Source organism: Somniosus microcephalus, unplaced genomic scaffold (assembly GCF_052327205.1).
Source record: "Somniosus microcephalus isolate GS21.2 unplaced genomic scaffold, FLI_Smic_1.0 unresolved_chr6, whole genome shotgun sequence".
Classification (NCBI taxonomy): Eukaryota; Metazoa; Chordata; class Chondrichthyes; order Squaliformes; family Somniosidae; genus Somniosus; species Somniosus microcephalus.
The window spans coordinates 26,740,652-26,763,908 of NW_028225184.1; the positions used below are offsets into that span (position 1 = coordinate 26,740,652).

The 23,257-nt window shown below is 48.6% G+C and overlaps 1 pseudogene; it reads left to right on the plus strand.

The window, feature by feature from the left end:
- Positions 1-3,156: 3,156 nt before the first annotated feature.
- LOC147087141 (NACHT, LRR and PYD domains-containing protein 3-like) overlaps positions 3,157-23,257 on the plus strand; it is a 39,862-nt pseudogene continuing 19,761 nt past the window's right edge.

The following is a 23,257-nucleotide window of genomic DNA, read 5'->3' on the forward strand; positions in this document are numbered from 1 at the left end:
GCACGGTCGGTCCTCGCAGGAAATAAGGGTACAAATTAACAACTAACATTGTACTAATCGCAGAATAGATGAATCACTGTGGGTTTGTATGCACCCTGCTTGTTCGACAGTTCAGGATAAGATATTTTTTCTCAAGCAATAAACTATGCCTGCAATGGGGAAGAGATAACAGCAGGAATAAGGTGAGTAGGATGAAACACTAACATCTGTGCCTTGCATGGGCACCCCTGATTTCAAGGGGTGGGCCCGAGAGTTGAGTGACCAACCACATAAACCAATTAAGAGTAATTGTTGTGATGCTGTTTGTACGTGTACGCCCCCATTCTGTTGTAGGTGGGCATTGCTTATAGTATTGTATAACTTGAATGAACCAATTAATTGGCCTTTGAGAGTGCACCACTCGCTTGAGGAAGCTGAGGCGCTCCCTTGTGCATAAGTCTTTTAATTGCTTTAATAAATGCTGAACTTGTCCTCAATTCTGTCTCCGTCTGTGGTTTCTCCAATTTCGAATCTAACAGTTGGTGTCAGAAGTGGGACACTGCAGGTAAGAACCATAAGAGTTAAAAGACACTGGAATTGACGGTTGAAGCGAGAACCGCGTCCTGTCCTAAGGAAAGACGTCAGAGTAAGGCTTCTAGGAGGAACACAGACTCGCTCGTCCGCCATCGGGGCTTAAAACCATGTTTGAGCCAGTCAGTATTAAATTACCCACATAGTAAATTATTCCTCCTTTGACCACGGACTGACGGATTTGATTAGACATAAATGTATAATTCTGATTTAGAGCATAAGGTGATACATTTGTGCCGATAAAGGATAAGATAGAATATAAGAATATAGGTAACAATTAATACGGGTCACATGGGTGAAGAGGGGAGACCTCTTTCACCGGGCGTTCTGGCTTTGGCCACCAGTGTCACTGTCATTCAACGGGTCCGAGAAGTTAATTTGAAATTTCAAAGTGAGATGATTGAAAAGGGGTGGAAAGGAACAAGCCCAGTAGTTGACCAAATAAAGTGGTGGGCGGAACAAAAGGATGTCAAACAATCTAATTATGACAAAGGGATCACCCGAAACGTTGACTGTATTTTCTCTCCACCGATGTTGCATGGCCTGCTGAGTTTTTCCAGCAGTTTCTGTTTTATTTCGGATATCCATCATCTGCAGTATTTTGCTATCAAGCTAATTATGGAGCGGTTTTGTGTGCTAATTGGATGGATCAGATGGGACCCATAATTGGGGACAAGGGGGGCAGACCGGCCTCATTACAAGGATTTTTTAGACATGGGCAGGAGGCTAAAGTCGAAGTCAGTACTCTCCTGAATATCAGGCCAGCAGAGACTGAGAATCTAGACGACTTAGGTAGCTGGGATGACATTGTCGAGGCTCTACAAAAAGAGACTCGAGATACGTCGAACTTAAATCTCGGCCCCGTTCGGGGACCATAGAGGTTCAACGAGTCGAGACCACCCAACCCACGTGCCCCCCCGAATACACTCGTATCTACGCCCCCCTTTACCGCTTCCGTCTGGTGCTGAAAAATCCAATCCCGTGGCCCCCGTCCGAGTTAACCAGGCAGTAGGGGCACAAAACCCAGAGATAGGTGGACAGGGTACGATGGGCGAGGCACAGGCTTTTACGCCCCAGGAGAGATCCAGCGTCATCCTTCTCATTCCCGAACTCAAATGACACAACCCTAACGTCGAAATATGGGCAAGAATACGAAGCGCTGCTCGGCACTTTAATTTGTCCATACAAGACATAAAATATAATATCGAGGTGAAATATCCCTCTTTGTTTTATCGGGCGTTGTGACAGCATGTCCTAAAATCCACAGCCATGGCGGTGGAGTTTAAGATCCAATTCGATGGTTTGAAAACTTGGGTTCAGACCGCACTGGGCAATGGCACCGCTACCTGGATGGGGCTCACCGCCCTGTGCCAGAGTCCTGCAGAAAACCCCGATGTACATTGTTCCATTAATTGAGCAGTATGTACACTGGGGCCAGACAAATGACATTCCTGCTAATCACGATGTGCCACGGATTATAGATAATCTATCCGGGGACTGGAAAGGCCCTACCAAACCGCCCTCCGAATGGAGGCCAACCCTCAGGTCACAGAAGCTGGAATCCGGGAGTGGGCTTGTCGAATTTTTGGGCTCCACCAGGCGGATCTTTATGCCACCCGTCAAGGTCCCACCCCAACTTCTCTGCCCTGGTCCACGAAAGCGACCATGGGCATTATAACAGAGCCTATAGCAGTCATACAAGAGGCTCAACTCTGCTACAGTTGTAACGCACCAGGCCACTTGGTTAAGGATTGCACCCAGCCGGGAGTGAAGTGCACCAATTGTGGGCGGACAGGGCATCAACAGGCCGACTGTAACCGGGGCTGATACCGACCGACCCGCTTCAGGCCCTCAAGGACCAACCAAGAGAGGCTTGTCAAACCAAGAGTTGGAGGCGCACCGAGCCCTCCTCGTCAGCTACCAGGACGAGCCGGTCTCCCTGGTCTTGGAGCCGGGGTCCACACGCCCGTGTCTAAATATACTGTTAGGAGGCCGGCAGCACTGTGTCCTTTTAGACACGGGAGCCTCGGTGTCGATAACCGACACAGGATTTCCCACCTTAGATCAAAGCATTCAGGTTAGTGGAGAAAGTGTGGTCCTCCATCGGAGTGTTCCACTTCCCCTGCAACTGTCGCCAGGAGATCATACCTGTTGGATTACCCTGTGGGTTGGTCCCAACAGTGAGGGACAGCTCTTAGGTATGGACACCCTCCATCAGATAGAGGCAAACTTTGTCCTAAGGGCTCATCTATTGGAAGTGGGGGGACCCAAGGGTGGAGATTTCCATTCCAGGAATATAAAGCCCGACAATGTAGAGTAAAAGCCCTCCGCCTGCTAAAGCACGTATCGGCGCAGGAAGGAACATGCGGGAGAGTTTGTGAGATTTGCTCTCTTACATGGGCGGAGGAAGGACCATGGGGGAGATTTTGTGAGACTTACCCTCTCACATGGGCGGAGGAAAGACCATGGGGGAGAGGTTGTGAGACTTACCCTCTCACATGGGCCGAGGAAGGACCATGGGTGAGTGTTTCTGAGACTTAACATCTCACATGGGCCACCCACAAATTAGACTGTGGTAGAGAGGATATGGACCCAATTAAGGTCCACGGTCCCTACCACGAGGACCACCAGCAATACCACCTCCGAGCAGAAGCCCAACAGGCCATCGAGTCCATAGTAGTAGACTTATTAGAAACCGGTTTGTGACAAAGACCTGTTCCCGTACCAACTCGCTGGTATGGCCAGTGCTGAAACGAGATGGATCCTGGAGAATGATCATTGATTATACGGCTCTGAATCGGGTCACTCTCAAGCTCCATGACTTAGGGGCGAATCCCGCCACTATTCTAAACTGCCTCCACCCAGCCCTGTCCATATTCACGGCACTGGACATCCAAAATGGATTTTGGACATGTCCTTTGAATCCCGGGTCCGAAGAGCGTTTCGCTTTCACTGTCGAGTCCACCCAGTGTATTTGGACCTGGTTGCCTCAGGGATTTCACAGTGCCCCTACTATTTTTCACGAGAGCCTGGAGAAGGCTCCCCATGCAGGCATTAGCACATACCCGAAAGCAAGATTCTGCCTGTATTCAATATATAGATGACATTCTCATTCGTAGCCCCTCGCCCTCAGCTCATCTGGACGCCCTGATGTGTCTCTGATATGGCTTTAGTTCTAGGGGGGTTCAAACTGAATCTGATCAAAGCTCAAATTGGGATTCCTCGGGTTCCTAACTTGGTCAGATCATCTCCCCTGAGGGTGGGACCGTGACCCCCGAAAGTTTTCCAGCAATCTTGCAGATGCCGCGACCCATCACCGTCTCTGTCCTGCGAAGCGTGATGGGATTGTTTAACTATTGACGTACCTACCTAGCCGACTTCACCTAATTGGCAAGCCCTGTAAACGACCTCCTAAAGGGAGGGCTCCAGGGAGAGGCAAGGCTGAATTGGACACCAGAGGCAATTGAAAGCTTTGAGATGGTCAAAATCAGTTTGGCCAACGCACCTGCCCTGGGTCTCCCGGACCCAGCTAAACCATTCCGTATAATGCGGTAGTGGGACAATCCCGGAACGAATGAATACGACCGATAGGATATTACTCCTGCCCGATACCATCCTCCATGATGGGACAGGCCTCATATCTGGCGGCCACTGATTGTGCAGCCTGGGCGGTAGAAGCAATAGAGTCTATGGTAGGTCCTGGGGAGGTAATCCTTCACAACCGCCAGAGCCTCATGACACTGCTTGCAGGTAGCCTGAATACTATTTCCAACCAGAAATGTGCGAGATGGGAGGCTAGTATATTAAGTAGGGAGGTTCGGATCGAGGTGCTAACCGAGCCTCGAGCGGACCCAGCATTTTTCCTAATCGACGAAGGGACCCCCCATGACTGCACCACTATCTTACATATCGATTGTCAGGGACCCATAGCCGAGACCTGCCTAGAGATATACGGGAATGGGTCCAGCTATTACCACGAAGGTCGACGGGTCACCGGATGTGCAGTAGTAGGTCCGTCAGGACAGACCCTCACCCAAGGGGCCCTGGGGATGGGAGGAGCCCAGCTGGCTGAAATCACCGCCCTCACTAGACCATTCAATTGGCAGAAGGAACAAACGCCAATATCTATAAAGGCAGCAAATATGCCTACTCGGTCATCCACGACTACCACCGCCTGTGGCAGCGGCGGAGATATTTGACTACTTTAGGCAACACTATTTAACATGCTTCCACGATCGTCGAACTCCTTCGGGCAGCGGACGGCCCCACGCTGGGGGCGGTAGTCAAGGTTCACGCCCAGCAGGCAGGGGAGACCCCAGAAATCCAGGGTAACCGAGCCACTGATTTGCGCGCCTGACGGGCCGTGTTGGCTCTCCCTGTGATGGCCCTTAGTCCCAAGGAAGTATTACGAACTAAAGAGGCTTCCCCGGCCGACGATTTAATGAATGATATGCTCCTAACCGGATACTTTTCCGAGTCCGCTGAGAATATACAGTGTTGGGTGCGTGAAGGAGCGGACAAAGACCCTAGTGTGTTTTGTCATCACACGACCGAGTACGTGGTTCCTACATCGATTCGACGTGCCCTGATACAATCTTACCACGAGCCTGCGCATTTGGGAGGGTATAAGTTATATTACATTATAGCTGCCACCTGGTGGTGGCCCAGCATGGCCAGAGAGATCGACGAGTATGGGCGACTATGTCTACCTTGCCTCCAAACAGGAATCGGGGGTAACATTCGAGTATATATGTGGCATGTCCGGCGGCTCAGGTGAAGCTGGACGCACTTACAAATGGATTTCGCAGGACCCCTACCCCCCAGCGGCGGGTATAACCATGTCTTAGTAATCATCGACCTTTTACCTTTTGGGTCGAGGCCTTCCCCACTAGGAAGAATACAGCCGAAGTAGCTGCAAAAATCCTAGCGATGGAAGTCATTCCCCGTTGTGGGGTGCCTTACCAGATAGATTCTGACCAGGGAACCCACTTCACCGGCAAGGCCATGAAACAGGATTTAGCACTCCTGGGGTTTCGACAACGGTTCCACATCCCTTACCATCCACAATTCTCAGGAATGGTGCAACGGATGAGCCGTACTGTAAAACAGTCTGTGACTAAGGCCATTTTGCAGACCGGAGAAGGGTGGCATGCAGTCCTCCCCACCATTCTTTGGGGCATACGAGCCACGCCAGCCACAGGCACTGGCTTAACCCCTTTCGAACTAATGCCTGGACGAGCTATGGTGTTACCCCAAGACGCACCCCCTCAGGGTACGGGTGACACATCCCAATTCCAGACAACTCTCCAGACATATCTATGCCTGATCAGTGAGGACAATCAGGCCAAACACTTTCAGGTTCAACACTTACAGGAGGCAGATGATGCCAAGAGACAAAGGGGAATTTGGGATGTGCCTCCTCGGGTAGGACAGTGACTGGTGGTTCAGCGACCGGTTCGAGGTACCTTTGAGCTACGGTGGGATGGGCCCTTCCAGATCCTCCTAAGTACAGGAACCTCGTTTGCCTACAGGAAAAATTGAATGAAATATGGAAACACTGGAGCCAGATCAAGCCAGTGATAGAGCCCGGGGAAGAGATTTCCCCATCTCTTGGGGACATTATGATTAAAAGGAAATAATAACGAGTATTGACTTGTCTTTTCTCCCCTATATTTGATCAGGACCGGATTTCGAAGGACTAATCGATTCTTCGGGTCGCTATTTTACCTATATCTTTCTTACAGATGTGCGGGTGTAACCTATTTACTGCCACCATTCCAGGGTACTCGACCTTTCGACGATCCAGTTTATCGACTTAACCGTGAACTCTCACTACTATACGACTCCAACCTTCCTCGGAACTCAACCCTTGACTCTAGAGTTCCGATTATCTCCCTTTTCTGGTAAGATTACTGGAGCCCTCGTTCTACATCCCAACAGAACTCAGAATCTTTTATTTACCCTACCACGCACAGAGGAGGTAGGCTGGTTGCGAGACACAGCTGCTCTTTGGGAACCGCTGGTTTCGGGATTGGAGGAGCTTCACGAGGGGATATCCAGTCCCTTTTATAGGCCCTCCTGCCTCTGAAGGAGGACAGTGCAAAATGACTTCAAACATTCCCGTCCGACAGCTGCTAACCATCACCGAATTTCGATAATCAGGTAAGTTACATTGAGCCACTGTCACAAGGCCACCACCTCCGCCTCAACCTCACGTATGATGTAGCTTTAACCCCGCTCCGACCCTTGTGCCCACGGCTAATAATAGGACAGACCGAAAGGGGGCTGGAGACAGACAGAGGGTCAGAGGGAGAGAGAGAGAGATCCTGCTAGTTAGCACAAGCTAGTGCCGAGATTGCTAAATGGACTGGACTCCTTATGCCTGGTGGTGGTATAGGATAACGATGGGGTGGCTTATCTTGGGAATGATAGGGTTACTGTTCAGCGAACAAACGACACCTACCATGGCGCTGTGGTTCTGCGCTGACTGGCTGGGAGCCCCCTTTTTCTGTGAGATGGCCACTGGTCCAGTGTAAACACACAAGGGGGTCTGTACCAGTAAAATCACAGGAAGGAAGGACAGGATAGGCTGCCAGAATAATGCGGGGCGTTCGGACCCCTTATGTATGCCGACCGTAGAGAGATGACAAACTTTCGGGATTACACCTGAACCAGAGGGGAACCAATATCCTTACGGGGAGGTTTGCTAGCACTGCTGGGGGGGGGGGTTTAAGCTAACTTGACAGGGGGATGGGGTACAGAGTGGAGCTATAGCAGGGGGTGATTTACAGCCAAATACAGAGGAAAAAGCAAGGCAGAGCAAATATGTGAAAGCAAAAGGGAATATGGCAGGGCTGGAAGGCAATTATTTTAATGCAAGGAGTCTTGCTAATAAGGTGGATGAACTGAAGTTGTTGTTGAACACATGGGAGTACGATATTGTTGCCATCACGGAGACATGGTTGAGGGAGGGTCAGGACTGGCAGCTCAATATTCCGGGGTATAGAATCTTCAGGCGAGACAGAGGGGGGTGTAAAAGGGGAGGGGGTGTTGCAATATTAATTAAGGAGTCAATTACTGCTGTAAGGAGGGATGATATATTAGCGGGTTCCTCTAATGAGGCCATATGGGTAGAACTTAAAAACAAAAAGGGGGCAAGCACTTTGCTGGGAGTGTACTATAGGCCCCCAAACAGTCAGGGAGAGATAGAGGAACAGATATGTAGGCAAATCTCAGAAAAGTGCGAAAATAATAGGGTAATAATAGTGGGGGATTTCAACTTCCCCAATATTAATTGGGATAGTCAGAGTGTAAAAGGCTTAGAGGGTGCAGAATTCTTAAAGTGCATCCAGGAGAGCTTTTTGAGCCAACATGTAGAAAGTCCTACAAGAGAGGGGGCGGTACTGGACCTAATTCTGGGGAAAGTAGCCAAACAAGTGGTGGAAGTGTCAGTAGGAGAGCATTTTGGCGACAGTGATCATAATTCGGTGAGATTTAAGGTGGTCATGGAAAAAGACAAAGACGGCCCGGAAATAAGTGTTCTAAATTGGGGGAAGGCCGATTTTAATATGATAAGGCAGGATCTGGCCCAAGTGGACTGGGAGCAGCTACTTATAGGAAAATCCACATCAAAACAGTGGGAGACTTTCAGAAGGGAAATAGAGAGAGTGCAACGCCAACATGTTACTGTAAAGGTCAAGGGTGGGACCAACAAGCAAAGGGATCCTTGGATGACAAGGGATATACACAAATGCATTAGAAATAAAAGGGGGGCTTTTGGCAGTTACAAAAGACTAAAGACAGAAGAAGCCCTAGAGGAGTATAAAAAGAGCAGGGTCATACTTAAAAAAGAAATTAGGAGGGCGAGGAGGGGCCATGAAATAACACTGGCAAGCAAAATAAAGGAAAATCCTAAGATGTTTTATAAGTATATTAAGGGCAAGAGGATAACCAGGGAAAGGGTAGGGACCATTAGGGACCAAAGTGGCAATCTGTGTGTAGAGCCAGAGGATGTAGGCGGGGTTTTAAATGAATTTTTTGCATCTGTGTTCACGATGGAGAGAGACAATGCAGACATAGAAATCGGGCAAGGGGACTGTGACATACTTGAACATATTAGCATCGAGAGGGAGGAGGTACTAGCGGTTTTAGCAGGCCAAAAAAGTGGATAAATCCCCAGGCCCGGACGAGATGTATCCCAGGCTGTTGTGTGAGGCAAAGGAGGAGATTGCAGGGGCTCTGACACTAATTTTCAGAACCTCTCTGGCCACAGGGGATGTACCAGAGGACTGGAGAACAGCTAACGTAGTACCATTATTCAAGAAGGGTAGCAGGCATAAACCAGGGAATTACAGGCCAGTGAGCCTTACATCTGTGGTAGGGAAATTATTGGAAAAAATTCTGAGGGACAAAATTAGTCACCACTTGGAGAGGCAAGGATTAATCGGGGATAGTCAGCATGGCTTTGTCAAGGGTAAATCATGTCTGACCAATCTGATTGAATTTTTCGAGGGGGTGACTCGATGTGTGGATGAGGGAAATGCTGTGGATGTGGTTTACATGGACTTCAGTAAAGCTTTTGACAAAGTCCCGCATAGGAGACTGGTCAAGAATGTAAGAGCCCATGGGATCCAGTGTGCCTTGGCGCGTTGGATCCTAAACTGGCTGAGTGGCAGGATGCAGAGGGTGATGGTCGAAGGTTGCTTTTGTGACTGGAAGCCTGTGTCCAGTGGGGTACCTCAGGGATCGGTGCTGGGTTCCTTGCTGTTTGTGATCTACATAAATGATTTGGATGAGAATGTAAAAGGTATGATCAGTAAGTTCGCAGATGACAAGAAAATTGGTGGGGTGGTAAATTGCGAGGAGGAACGCCTCAGGCTACAGGACGATATAAACGGGTTGGTCAGATGGACAGAAAAGTGGCAAATGGAATTTAACCCTGAAAAGTGCGAGGTGATGCATTTTGGGCGGACAAATAAGGCAAGGGAATACACAAAGTGTGTTAGGACACTAGGAAGTACACAGGGTCAGAGGGACCTTGGTGTACATGTACATAGATCCCTGAAGGCAGCGGAACAGGTAGATAAGGTGGTTAAAAAGGCATATGGGATACTTGCCTTCATTCACCGAGGCATAGAATATAAGAGCAGGGAGGTTATGATGGAGCTGTACAAAACGCTGGTGAGGCCACAGTTGGAGTATTGTGTGTAGTTCTGGTCGCCTCACTATAGGAAGGATGTGATGCTTTGGAGAGGGTGCAGAGAAGATTCACCAGGATGTTACCTGGGATGGAGCGCCTCAGCTATGAAGAAAGGCTAAACAGGCTGGGGTTGTTTTCCTTGGAGCAAAGAAGGCTGACGGGGGACCTGATTGATGTGTACAAAATGATGAGGGGCATAGATAGGGTAGATAAAGAGGAACTTTTCCCCTTAGTAGTGGGGTCAATAACAAGGGGGCATAGATTCAGGGTAAGGTGCAGGAGATTTAGAGGGGATTTGAGGAGGAACTTTTTCATCCAGAGGGTGGTTGGAATCTGGAAGTCACTGCCTGAAAGGGTGGTAGAGGCAGGAACCCTCACAACATTCAAGACGCATTTGGATGAGCACTTGAAATGCCATTACATACAAGGCTATGGACCAAATGCTGGAAAATGGGATTAGACTGGACAGGGATTGATGGACGGCGCAGACACGATGGGCCGAAGGGCCTCTTTCTGTGCTGTAAAACTCTATGACTCTAAGACTCTATTCACAGTCTGTCCCTCTCAGTGCACACAACACCCCAGATAACCTGCACAATTCATGAAACAATAGCAATCTACCTCCTGTCTATTCACAGTCTGTCCCTCTCTCAGTGCACACAACACCCCAGATAACCTGCACAATTCATGATACAATAGCAACCTACCTCCTGTCTATTCACAGTCTGTCCCTCTCTCAGCGCACAAAATACTCCAGATACCCTGCACAATTCATGAAACAATAGCAATCTACCTTTTGTCTATTCACAGTCTGTCCCTCTCTCAGTGAACACAATACCCCAGATAACCTGCACAACTCATGAAACAATAGCAATCTGCCTCCTGTCGATTCACCGTCTGTCCCTCTCAGTGAACACAATACCCCAGATAACCTGCACAATTCATGAAACAATAGCAATCTACCTGCTGTCTATTCACAGTCTGTCCCTCTCTCAGTGCACACAATACCCCAGATAACATGCACAATTCATGAAACCATAGCAATCTGCCTCCTGTCTATTCACAGTCTGTCCCTCTCTCAGTGCACACAATACTCCAGATAACCTGCACAATTGATGAAACAACAGCAATCTACCTCCTGTCTACTCACAGTCTGTCCCTCTCATTGCACACAATACCCCAGATAACCTGCACAATTCATGAAACAATAGCAATCTACCTTTTGTCTATTCACAGTCTGTCCCTCTCTCAGTGCGCACAATACCCCAGATAACCGGGACAATTCATGAAACAATAGCAATCTACCTCCTGTCTATTCACAGCCTGTCACTCTCTCAGTGCACACAATACCCCAGATAACCTGCACAATTCATGAAACAATAGCAATCTACCTCCTGACTATTCACAGTCTGTCCCTCTCAGTGCACACAATACCCCAGATAATCTGCACAATTCATGAAACAATAGCAATCTACCTCCTGTATATTCAGTCTGTCCCTCTCAGTGCACACAATACCCCATATAACCTGCACAATTCATGAAACAAGAGCCATCTACCTCCTGACTATTCACAGTCTGTCCCTCTCAGTGCACACAATACCCCAGATAACCTGCACAATTCATGAAACAATAGCAATCTGCCTCCTGTCTATTCACAGTCTGTCCCACTCAGTGCAAACAATACCCCAGATAACCTGCACAACTCATGAAACAATAGCAATCTGCCTCCTGTCGATTCACCGTCTGTCCCTCTCAGTGAACACAATACCCCAGATAACCTGCACAATTCATGAAACAATAGCAATCTACCTGCTGTCTATTCACAGTCTGTCCCTCTCTCAGTGCACACAATACCCCAGATAACATGCACAATTCATGAAACCATAGCAATCTGCCTCCTGTCTATTCACAGTCTGTCCCTCTCTCAGTGCACACAATACTCCAGATAACCTGCACAATTGATGAAACAACAGCAATCTACCTCCTGTCTACTCACAGTCTGTCCCTCTCATTGCACACAATACCCCAGATAACCTGCACAATTCATGAAACAATAGCAATCTACCTTTTGTCTATTCACAGTCTGTCCCTCTCTCAGTGCGCACAATACCCCAGATAACCGGGACAATTCATGAAACAATAGCAATCTACCTCCTGTCTATTCACAGCCTGTCACTCTCTCAGTGCACACAATACCCCAGATAACCTGCACAATTCATGAAACAATAGCAATCTACCTCCTGACTATTCACAGTCTGTCCCTCTCAGTGCACACAATACCCCAGATAATCTGCACAATTCATGAAACAATAGCAATCTACCTCCTGTATATTCAGTCTGTCCCTCTCAGTGCACACAATACCCCATATAACCTGCACAATTCATGAAACAAGAGCCATCTACCTCCTGACTATTCACAGTCTGTCCCTCTCAGTGCACACAATACCCCAGATAACCTGCACAATTCATGAAACAATAGCAATCTGCCTCCTATCTATTCACAGTCTGTCCCACTCAGTGCAAACAATACCCCAGATAACCTGCACAATTCATGAAACAATAGCAATCTACCTCCTCTCTATTCACATCCTGTCCCTCTTTCAGTGCACACAATACCCCGGTTAAACTGCACAATTCATGAAACAATAGCAATCTACCTCCTGTCTATTCACAGTCTGTCCCTCTCAGTGCACACAATACCCCAGTTAACCTGCAGAATTCATGAAACAAGAGCAACCTACCTCCTGTCTATTCACAGTCTGTCCCTCTCTCAGTGTGGACAATACCCTCGAAAACTGCACAATTCTTGAAACAATAGCAATCTACCTCCTGTCTATTCACAGTCTCTCCCTCTCTCAGTGCACGCAATACCCCAGATAACCTGCACAATTCATGAAACAATAGCAATCTGCCTCCTGTCTATTCACAGTCTGTCCAACTCAGTGCAAACAATACCCCAGATAACCTGCACAATTCATGAAACAATAGCAATCTACCTCCTGTCTATTCACAGCCTGTCCATCTCAGTGCACACAATACCCAAGATAACCTACACAATTCATGAAACAATAGCAATCTACCTCCTCTCTATTCACATCCTGTCCCTCTTTCAGTGCACACAATACCCCGGCTAACGTGCAGAATTCATGAAACAATAGCAATCTACCTCCTGTCTATTCACAGTCTGTCCCTCTCAATGCACACAATACCCCAGTTAACCTGCACAATTCATGAAACAATAGTAATCTACCCCCTGTCTATTCACAGTCTGTCCCTCTCAGTGCACACAATACCCCAGATAATCTGCACAATTCATGAAACAATAGCAATCTACCTCCTGTCTATTCACAGTCTGTCCCTCTCTCAGTGCACGCAATACCCCAGATAACCTGCACAATTCATGAAACAATAGCAATCTACCTCCGATCTATTCACAGTCTGACCCTCTCTCAGTGTGAACAATACCCCAGAAAACTGCACAATTCATGAAACAATAGCAATCTACCTCCAGTCTATTCACAGTCTGTCCCTCTCTCAGTCACACAATACCCCAGATAACCTGCCCAGACACTGAGACATTTGCAGTGAACCTTTTGTTAAGGGAGGGAAAGGATAAGGGTGCTGATTCCTGAGCTCAGTGTCCAGGCAGCTGAAGCACGGCCGCCAATGCTGCAACCGTGTAAACCTGGTATGTGAAAGGGGCATGAATTGGAGGAGCACCGTTATCTCGGCGGATTTTGTGGCTGGAGGAGGTTACAGAAACAACAAGGGGGCTAGGACCTTGAGGAATTCGCAAATAAGAATGAGAATGCTTAAGTCCAGATGTTGCCTGACCGGGAGCCAATGTAACCCATGGCTAATGGGTAAACATGATTGATGCGAATTTGGATATGGGCAGCAGAGTTTTAAATGAGCTTGCTTATGGAGGGTACAAGGTGGGAGGCCAGCCAGGAGACCATTGGAATAGTCGAGTCCGGATGTAACGAAGAGCACGAATGAGGGTTGCAGCAGCAGCTGAGCTGAGGCAAGGGTGGAGACTGAGAATATGGCAGAGGTGGAAGTAGGCAAACTTTGTGATTGGGAGGATATGGGGTCCGAAGCTCAGTTAATGGTTAAATGGAACGCCGAATTGAACATCTGTCCATTCACAGTCTGTCTCACTCCCAATTCACACACTGCCCCAGATAACCTGCCCAAGGTCTGATACAATAACCGTGGGACACTTGACCATTCACAATCTGTCCCACTCCCAATTCACACACTGCCCCAGATAACCTGCCGAAGGTCTGATAAACTAACTGTGGGACACTTGACGATTCACAGCCTGTCCCAATCCCAATTCACACAATGCCCCAGATAACCTGCCCAAAGTCTGATACAATAACAGTGGGATACTTGACCATTCACATTCTGTCCCACTCCCAATTCACACAATGCCCCAAATAACCTGCCCACGGTCTGATACAATAACCGCGGGACACTTGACCATTCACAGTCTGTCCCACTCCCAATTCACACAATGCCCCAGATAACCTGCCTAAGGTCTGATAAACTAACTGTGGGACACTTGACTATTCACAGCCTGTCCCACTCCCAATTCACACAATGCCCCAGATAACCTGCCCAAGGTCTGATACAATAACAGTGGGACACTTGACCATTCACAGTCTGTCCCACTCCCAATTCACACAATGCCACAAATAACCTGCCCACGGTCTGATGCAATAACCGCGGGACACTTGACCATTCTCAGACTGTCCCACTCCCAATTCACACAATGCCCCAGATAACCTGCCCAAGGTCTGATACAATAACAGTGGGACACTTGACCATTCACAGTCTGTCCCACTCCCAATTCACACAATGCCCCAGATAACCTGCCCAACGTCTGATACAATAACAGTGGGACACTTGACCATTCACAGTCTGTCCCTCTCCCAATTCACACACTGCCCCAGATAACATGCCCACGGTCTGATACAATAACAATGGGACACTTGACCATTCACAATCTGTCCCACTTCCAATACACACAATGCCCCAGATAACCTGCCCACGGTCTGATACAATAACAGTGGGACACTTGACCATTCACAATCTTTCCCTCTCCCAATTCACACACTGCCTCAGATAACCTGCCCAAGCTCTGATACAGTAACAGTGGGACACTTGACCATTCACAGTCTGTCCCACTCCCAATTCACAGAATGCCCCAGATAACCCGCCCAAGGTCTGGTACAGTAACAGTGGGACACTTGACCATTCACAGTCTGACCCACTCCCAATTCACACAATGCCCCAGATAGCCTGCCCAAGGTCTGGTACAGCAACAGTGGGACACTTGACCATTCACAGTCTGTCCCACTCCCAATTCACACAATGCCCCAGATAACCTGCCCCTGGTCTGATACAATAATAGTGGGACACTTGACCATTCACAATCTGTCACACTCCCAATTCACACACTGACCCAGATAACCTGCCCCTGGTCTGATACAGTAACAGTGGGACACTTGTCCATTCACAGACTGTCCCACTGCCAATTAACACACTGCCCCAGATAACCTGCCCCTGGTCTGATACAGTAACAGTGGGATACTTGACCATTCACAGTCTGTCCCACTCCCAATTCACACACTGCCCCAGATAACCTGCCCCTGGTCTGATACATCAACAGTGGGACACTTGACCATTCACAGTCTGTCCCACTCCCAATTCACACAATGCCCCAGATAACCTGCCCAAGGTCTAATAGAATAACTTTGGGACACTGGGCCATTCACAGTCTGTCCCACTCCCAATTCACACAATGCCCCAGATAGTCTGCCCCTGGTCTGATACAGTAACAGTGGGACACTTGACCATTCACAGTCTGTCCCACTCCCAATTCACACAATGCCCTAGATAACCTGCCCAAGGTCTGATAGAATAACTGTGGGACACTGGGCCATTCACAGTCTGTCCCACTCCCAATTCACACAATGCCCCAGATAACCTGCCCAAGGCCTGATACAATAACCGTGGGACACTTGACCATTCACAGTCTGTCCCACTCCCAATTCACACAATGCCCGAGATAACCTGCCCAAGGTCTGATACAATAACAGTGGGACACATGACCATTCACAGTCTGTCCCACTCCCAATTCACACAATGCCCCAGATAACCTGCCCAATTTCTGATACAGTAACAGTGGGACACTTGACCATTCACAGTCTGTCCAACTCCCAATTCACACAATGCCCCAGATAACCTGCCCAAGGTCTGATACAGTAACAGTGGGACACTTGACCATTCACAGTCTGTCCCACTCCCAATTCACACAATGCCCCAGATAACCTGCGCAAGGTCTGATACAGTAACAGTGGGACACTTGACCATTCACAGTCTGTCCCACTCCCAATTCACACAATGCCCCAGATAACCTGCCCAAGGTCTGATACAATAACAATGGGACACTTGACCATTCACAGTCTGTCCCACTCCCAATTCACACAATGCCCCAGATAACCTGCCCAAGGTCTGATACAACAACAGTGGGACACTTGACCATTCACAGTCTGTCCCTCTCCCAATTCACACAATGCCCCAGATAACCTGCTCCTGGTCTGATACAGTAACAGTCGGACACTTGACCATTCACAGTCTGTCCAACTCGCAATTCACACAATGCCCCAGATAACCTGCCCAACGTCTGACAGAATAAAACTGGGACACTTGACCATTCACAGTCTGTCCCAATCCCTATTCACACAATGCCCCAGATAACCTGCCCAAGGTCTGATACAGTAACAGCGGAACACTTGCCCATTCAAAGTCTGTCACACTCCCAATTCACACAATGCCCCAGATAACATGCTCAAGGTCTGATACAGTAACACTAGGACACTTGACCATTCACAGTCTTTCCCAATCCCAATTCACACAATGCCCCAGATAACCTGCCCAAGGTCTGATACAGTAACAGTGGGACACTTGACCATTCACAGTCTGTCCAACACCCAATTCACACAATGCCCCAGATAACCTGCCCAAGGTCTGATACAGTAACAGTGGGACACTTGACAATTCACAGTCTGTCCCACTCCCAATTCACACAATGCCCGAGATATCCTGCCCAAGGTCTGATACAGTAACATTGGGACACTTGACCATTCACAACCTGTCCCACTCCCAATTCACACACTGCCCCAGATAACCTGCCCAAGCTCTGATACAATAACCATGGGACACTTGACTATTCACAGCCTTTCCCACTCCCAATTCACACAATGCCCCAGATAACCTGCCCAAGGTCTGATACAATAACAGTGGGACACTTGAACATTCACATTCTGTCCCACTCTCAATTCACACACTGCCCCAGATAACCTGCCCACGGTCTGATACAATAACAGTGGGACACTTGACCATTCACAATCTTTCCCTCTCCCAATTCACACACTGCCTCAGATAACCTGCCCGAGGTCTCATACAGTAACAGTAGGACACTTGACCATTCACAGTCTGTCCCACTCCCAATTCACACAATGCCTCAGATAACCTGCCCAAGGTCTGATACAGCAACAGTGGGACACTTGATCATTCACAGTCTGTCCCACTCCCAATTCACACAATGCCCCAGATAACCTGCCCCTGGTCTGATACAATTATAGTGGGACACTTGACCATTCACAGTCTGTCCCACTCCCAATTCACACACTGCCCCAGATAACCTGCCCCTGGTCTGATACAGTAACAGTGGGTATTTGGCCATTCACAGTCTGTCCCACTCCCAATTAACACACTGCCCCAGATAACCTGCCCCTGGTCTGATACAGTAACAGTGGGACACTTGACCATTCACATTCTGACCCACTCCCAATTCACAAAATGCCCCAGATAACCTGCCCCTGGTCTGATACATTAACAGTGGGAAACTTGACCATTCACAGTCTGTCCCACTCCCAATTCACACAATGCCCCAGATAACCTGCCCAAGGTCTGATACAGTAACAGTGGGACACTTGACCATTCACAGTCTGTCCCACTCCCAATTCACACAATGCTCCAGATAACCTGCTCAAGGTCTGATACAGTAACAGTGGGACACTTGACCATTCACAGTCTGTCCACTCCCAATTCACACAATGCCTCAGATAACCTGCCCAAGGTCTGATACAGTAACAGTGGGACACTTGACCATTCACAGTCTGTCCCACTCCAATTTCACACAATGCCCCAGATAGCCTGCCCAAGGTCTGATACAGCAACAGTGGCACACTTGACCATTCACAGTCTGTCACACTCCCAATTCACACACTGTCCCAGATAACCTGCCCCTGGTCTGATACAGTAACAGTGGGACACTTGACCATTCACAGTCTGTCCCACTCCCAATTAACACACTGCCCCAGATAACTTGCCCCTGGTCTGATACAGTAACAGTGGGACACTTGACCATTCACAGTCTGACCCACTCCCAATTCACACAATGCCCCAGATAACCTGCCCCTGGTCTGATACAGTAACAGTGGGACACTTGACCATTCACAGTCTGTCACACTCCCAATTCACACACTGTCCCAGATAACCTGCCCCTGGTCTGATACAGTAACAGTGGGACACTTGACCATTCACAGTCTGTCCCACTCCCAATTAACACACTGCCCCAGATAACTTGCCCCTGGTCTGATACAGTAACAGTGGGACACTTGACCATTCACAGTCTGACCCACTCCCAATTCACACAATGCCCCAGATAACCTGCCCCTGGTCTGATACAGTAACAGTGGAACACTTGACCATTCAACGTCTGTCACACTCCCAATTCACACAATGCCTCAGATAACATGCTCAAGGTCTGATACAGTAACAATGGGACACTTGACCATTCACAGTCTATCCCAGTCCCAATTCACACAATGGCCCAGATAACCTGCCCAAGGTCTGATACTGTAACATTGGGACACTTGACCATTCACAGTCTGTCCAACTCCCAATTCACACAATACCCCAGATAACCTGCCCAATGTCCGATAGAGTAACAGTGGGACACTTGACAATTCACAGTCTGTCCCACTCCCAATTCACACAATGCCCCAGATATCCTGCCCAAGTTCTGATACAGTAACATTGGGACACTTGACCACTCACAATCTGTCCCACTCCCAATTCACACACTGCCCCAGATAACTTGCCCCTGGTCTGATACAGTAACAGTGGGACACTTGACCATTCACAGTCTGACCCACTCCCAATTCACACAATGCCCCAGATAACCTGCCCCTGGTCTGATACAGTAACAGTGGGACACTTGACCATTCACAGTCTGTCCCACTCCCAATTCACACAATGCCCCAGATAACCTGCCCAAGGTCTGATACAGTAACAGTGGGACACTTGACCATTCACAGTCTGTCCCACTCCCAATTCACACAATGCCCCAGAAAACCTGCCCAAGGTCTGATACTGTAACATTGGGACACTTGACCATTCACAGTCTGTCCAACTCCCAATTCACACAATACCCCAGATAACCTGCCCAAGGTCTGATAGAGTAACAGTGGGACACTTGACAATTCACAGTCTGTCCCACTCCCAATTCACACAATGCCCCAGATATCCTGCCCAAGTTCTGATACAGTAACATTGGGACACTTGACCACTCACAATCTGTCCCACTCCCAATTCACACACTGCCCCAGATAACCTGCCCAAGGTCTGATAGAATAACCGTGGGACACTTGACTATTCACAGCCTGTACAACTCCCAATTCACACAATGCCCCAGATAACCTGCCCAAGATCTGAAACAATAGCAGTGGGACACTTGACCATTCACAGCCTGTTCCACTCTCAATTCACACACTGCCCCAGATAACCTGCCCACGGTCTGATACAATAACAGTGGGACACTTGACCATTCACAATCTTTCCCTCTCCCAATTCACACACTGCCTCAGATAACCTGCCCAAGGTCTGATACAGTAACCGTGGTACACTTGACCATTCACAGTCTGTCCCACTCCCAATTAACACACTGCCCCAGATAACCTGCCCAAGGTCTGATAGAGCAACAGTGGGACACTTGACCATTCACAGTCTGTCCCACTCCCAATTCACACAATGCCCCAGATAACCTGCCCCTGGTCTGATACAATAATACTGGGACACTTGACCATTCGCAGTCTGTCACACTCCCAATTCACACACTGCCCCTGATAACCAGCCCCTGGTCTGATACAGTAACCGTGGTACACTTGACCATTCACAGTCTGTCCCACTCCCAATTAACAGACTGCCCCAGATAACCTGCCCCTGGTCTGATACAGTAACAGTGGGATACTTGAACATTCACAGTCTGTCACACTCCCAATTCACACACTGCCCCAGATAACCTGCCCAAGGTCTGATACAGTAACAGTGGGCCACTTGACCATTCACAGTCTGTCCCACTCCCAATTCACACAATGCTCCAGATAACCTGCTCAAGGTCTGATACAGTAACAGTGGAACACTTGAACATTCAACGTCTGTCACACTCCCAATTCACACAATGCCTCAGATAACATGCTCAAGGTCTGATACAGTAACAATGGGACACTTGACCATTCACAGTCTATCCCAGTCCCAATTCTCACAATGTCCCAGATAACCTGCCCAAGGTCTGATACTGTAACATTGGGACACTTGACCATTCACAGTCTGTCCAACTCCCAATTCACACAATGCCCCAGATAACCTGCCCAATGTCTGATAGAGTAACAGTGGGACACTTGACAATTGACAGTCTGTCCCACTCCTAATTCACACAATGCCCCAGATATCCTGCCCAAGTTCTGATACAGTAACATTGGGACACTTGACCACTCACAATCTGTCCCACTCCCAATTCACACACTGCCCCAGATAACCTGCCCAAGGTCTCATAGAATAACCGTGGGACACTTGACTATTCACAGCCTGTACAACTCCCAATTCACACAATGTCCCAGATAACCTGCCCAAGATCTGAAATAAGATCAGTGGGACACTTGACCATTCACAGCCTGTCCCACTCTCAATTCACACACTGCCCCAGATAACCTGCCCCTGGTCTGATACAATAATACTGGGACACTTGACCATTCACAGTCTGTCACACTCCCAATTCACACACTGCCCCTGATAACCTGCCCCTGGTCTGATACAGTAACCGTGGTACACTTGACCATTCACAGTCTGTCCCACTCCCAATTAACACACTGCCCCAGATAACCTGCCCCTGGTCTGATACAGTAACAGTGGGATACTTGACCATTCACAGTCTGTCCCACTCCCAATTCACACACTGCCCCAGATAACCTGCCCTTGGTCTGATACAGTAACAGTGGGACACTTGACCATTCACAGTCTGTCCCACTCCCAATTCACACAATGCCCCAGATAACCTGCCCAAGGTCTGATAGAATAACTGTGGGACACAGGGCCATTCACAGTCTGTCCCACTCCCAATTCACACAGTGCCCCAGATATCCTGCCCAATGTCTGATAGAATAACTGTGGGACACTGGGCCATTCACAGGCTGTCCCACTCCCAATTCACACAATGCCCCAGATAGCCTGCCCAAGGTCTGATACAATAAACGTGGGACAATTGACCATTCACAGTCTGTCCCACTCCCACTTCACACAATGCCCCAGATAACCTGCCCAAGTTCTGATACAATAACAGTGGGACACTTGACCATTCACAGTCTGTCCCACTCTCAATTCACACACTGCCCCAGATAACCTTCCCACGGTCTGAAACAATAACAGTGGGACACTTGACCATTCACAATCTGTCCCTCTCCCTATTCACACAATGCCCCAGATAACCTGCCCACGGTCTGATACGATAACAATGGGACACTTGACCTTTCCCAATCTGTCCCACATCCAATTCATACACTGCCCCAGATAACCTGCCCACGGTCTGATACAATAACAGTGGGACACTTGACCATTCACAATCTTTCCCTCTCCCAATTCATACACAGCCTCAGATAACCTGCCCGAGGTCTCATACAGTAACAGTGGGACACTTGACCATTCACAGTCTGTCCCACTCCCAATTCACACAATGCCCCAGATAACCTGCCCAAGGTCTGATACAGCAACAGTGGGACACTTGATCATTCACAGTCTGTCCCACTCCCAATTCACACAATGCCCCAGATAACCTGCCCCTGGTCTGATACAATTATAGTGGGACACTTGACCATTCACAGTCTGTCCCACTCCCAATTCACACAATGCCCCAGATAACCTGCCCCTGGTCTGATACAGTAACAGTGGGACACTTGACCATTCACAGTCTGTCCCACTCCCAATTAACACACTGCCCCAGATAACCTGCCCCTGGTCTGATACAGTAACAGTGGGACACTTGACCATTCACATTCTGACCCACTCCCAATTCACACAATGCCCCAGATAACCTGCCCCTGGTCTGATACATTAACAGTGGGATACTTGACCACTCACAGTCTGTCCCACTCCCAATTCACACAATGCCCCAGATAACCTGCCCAAGGTCTGATACAGTAACAGTGGGACACTTGACCATTCACAGTCTGTCCCACTCCCAATTCACACAATGCTCCAGATAACCTGCTCAAGGTCTGATACAGTAACAGTGGGACACTTGACCATTCACAGTCTGTCCCACTCCCAATTCACACAATGCCCCAGATAACCTGCCCAAGGTCTGATACAGTAACAGTGGGACACTTGACCATTCACAGTCTGTCCCACTCCAATTTCACACAATGCCCCAGATAGCCTGCCCAAGGTCTGATACAGCAACAGTGGCACACTTGACCATTCACAGTCTGTCACACTCCCAATTCACACACTGCCCCAGATAACCTGCCCCTGGTCTGATACAGTAACAGTGGGACACTTGACCATTCACAGTCTGTCCCACTCCCAATTAACACACAGCCCCAGATAACCTGCCCCTGGTCTGATAATGTAAAAGTGGGACACTTGACCATTCACAGTCTGACGCACCCCAATTCACACAATGCCCCAGATAACCTGCCCCTGGTCTGATACAGTAACAGTGGGACACTTGACCATTCACAGTCTGTCCCACTCCCAATTCACACAATGCCCCAGATAACCTGCCCAAGGTCTGATACAGTAACAGTGGGACACTTGACCATTCACAGTCTGTCCCACTCCCAATTCACACAATGCCCCAGATAACCTGCCCAAGGTCTGATACAGTAACAGTCGGACACTTGACCATTCACAGTCTGCCCCATTCCCAATTCACACAATGCCCCAGATAACCTGCCCCTGGTCTGATACAGTAACAGTGGAACACTTGACCATTCAACGTCTGTCACACTCCCAATTCACACAATGCCTCAGATAACATGCTCAAGGTCTGATACAGTAACAATGGGACACTTGACAATTCACAGTCTATCCCAGTCCCAATTCACACAATGGCCCAGATAACCTGCCCAAGTTCTG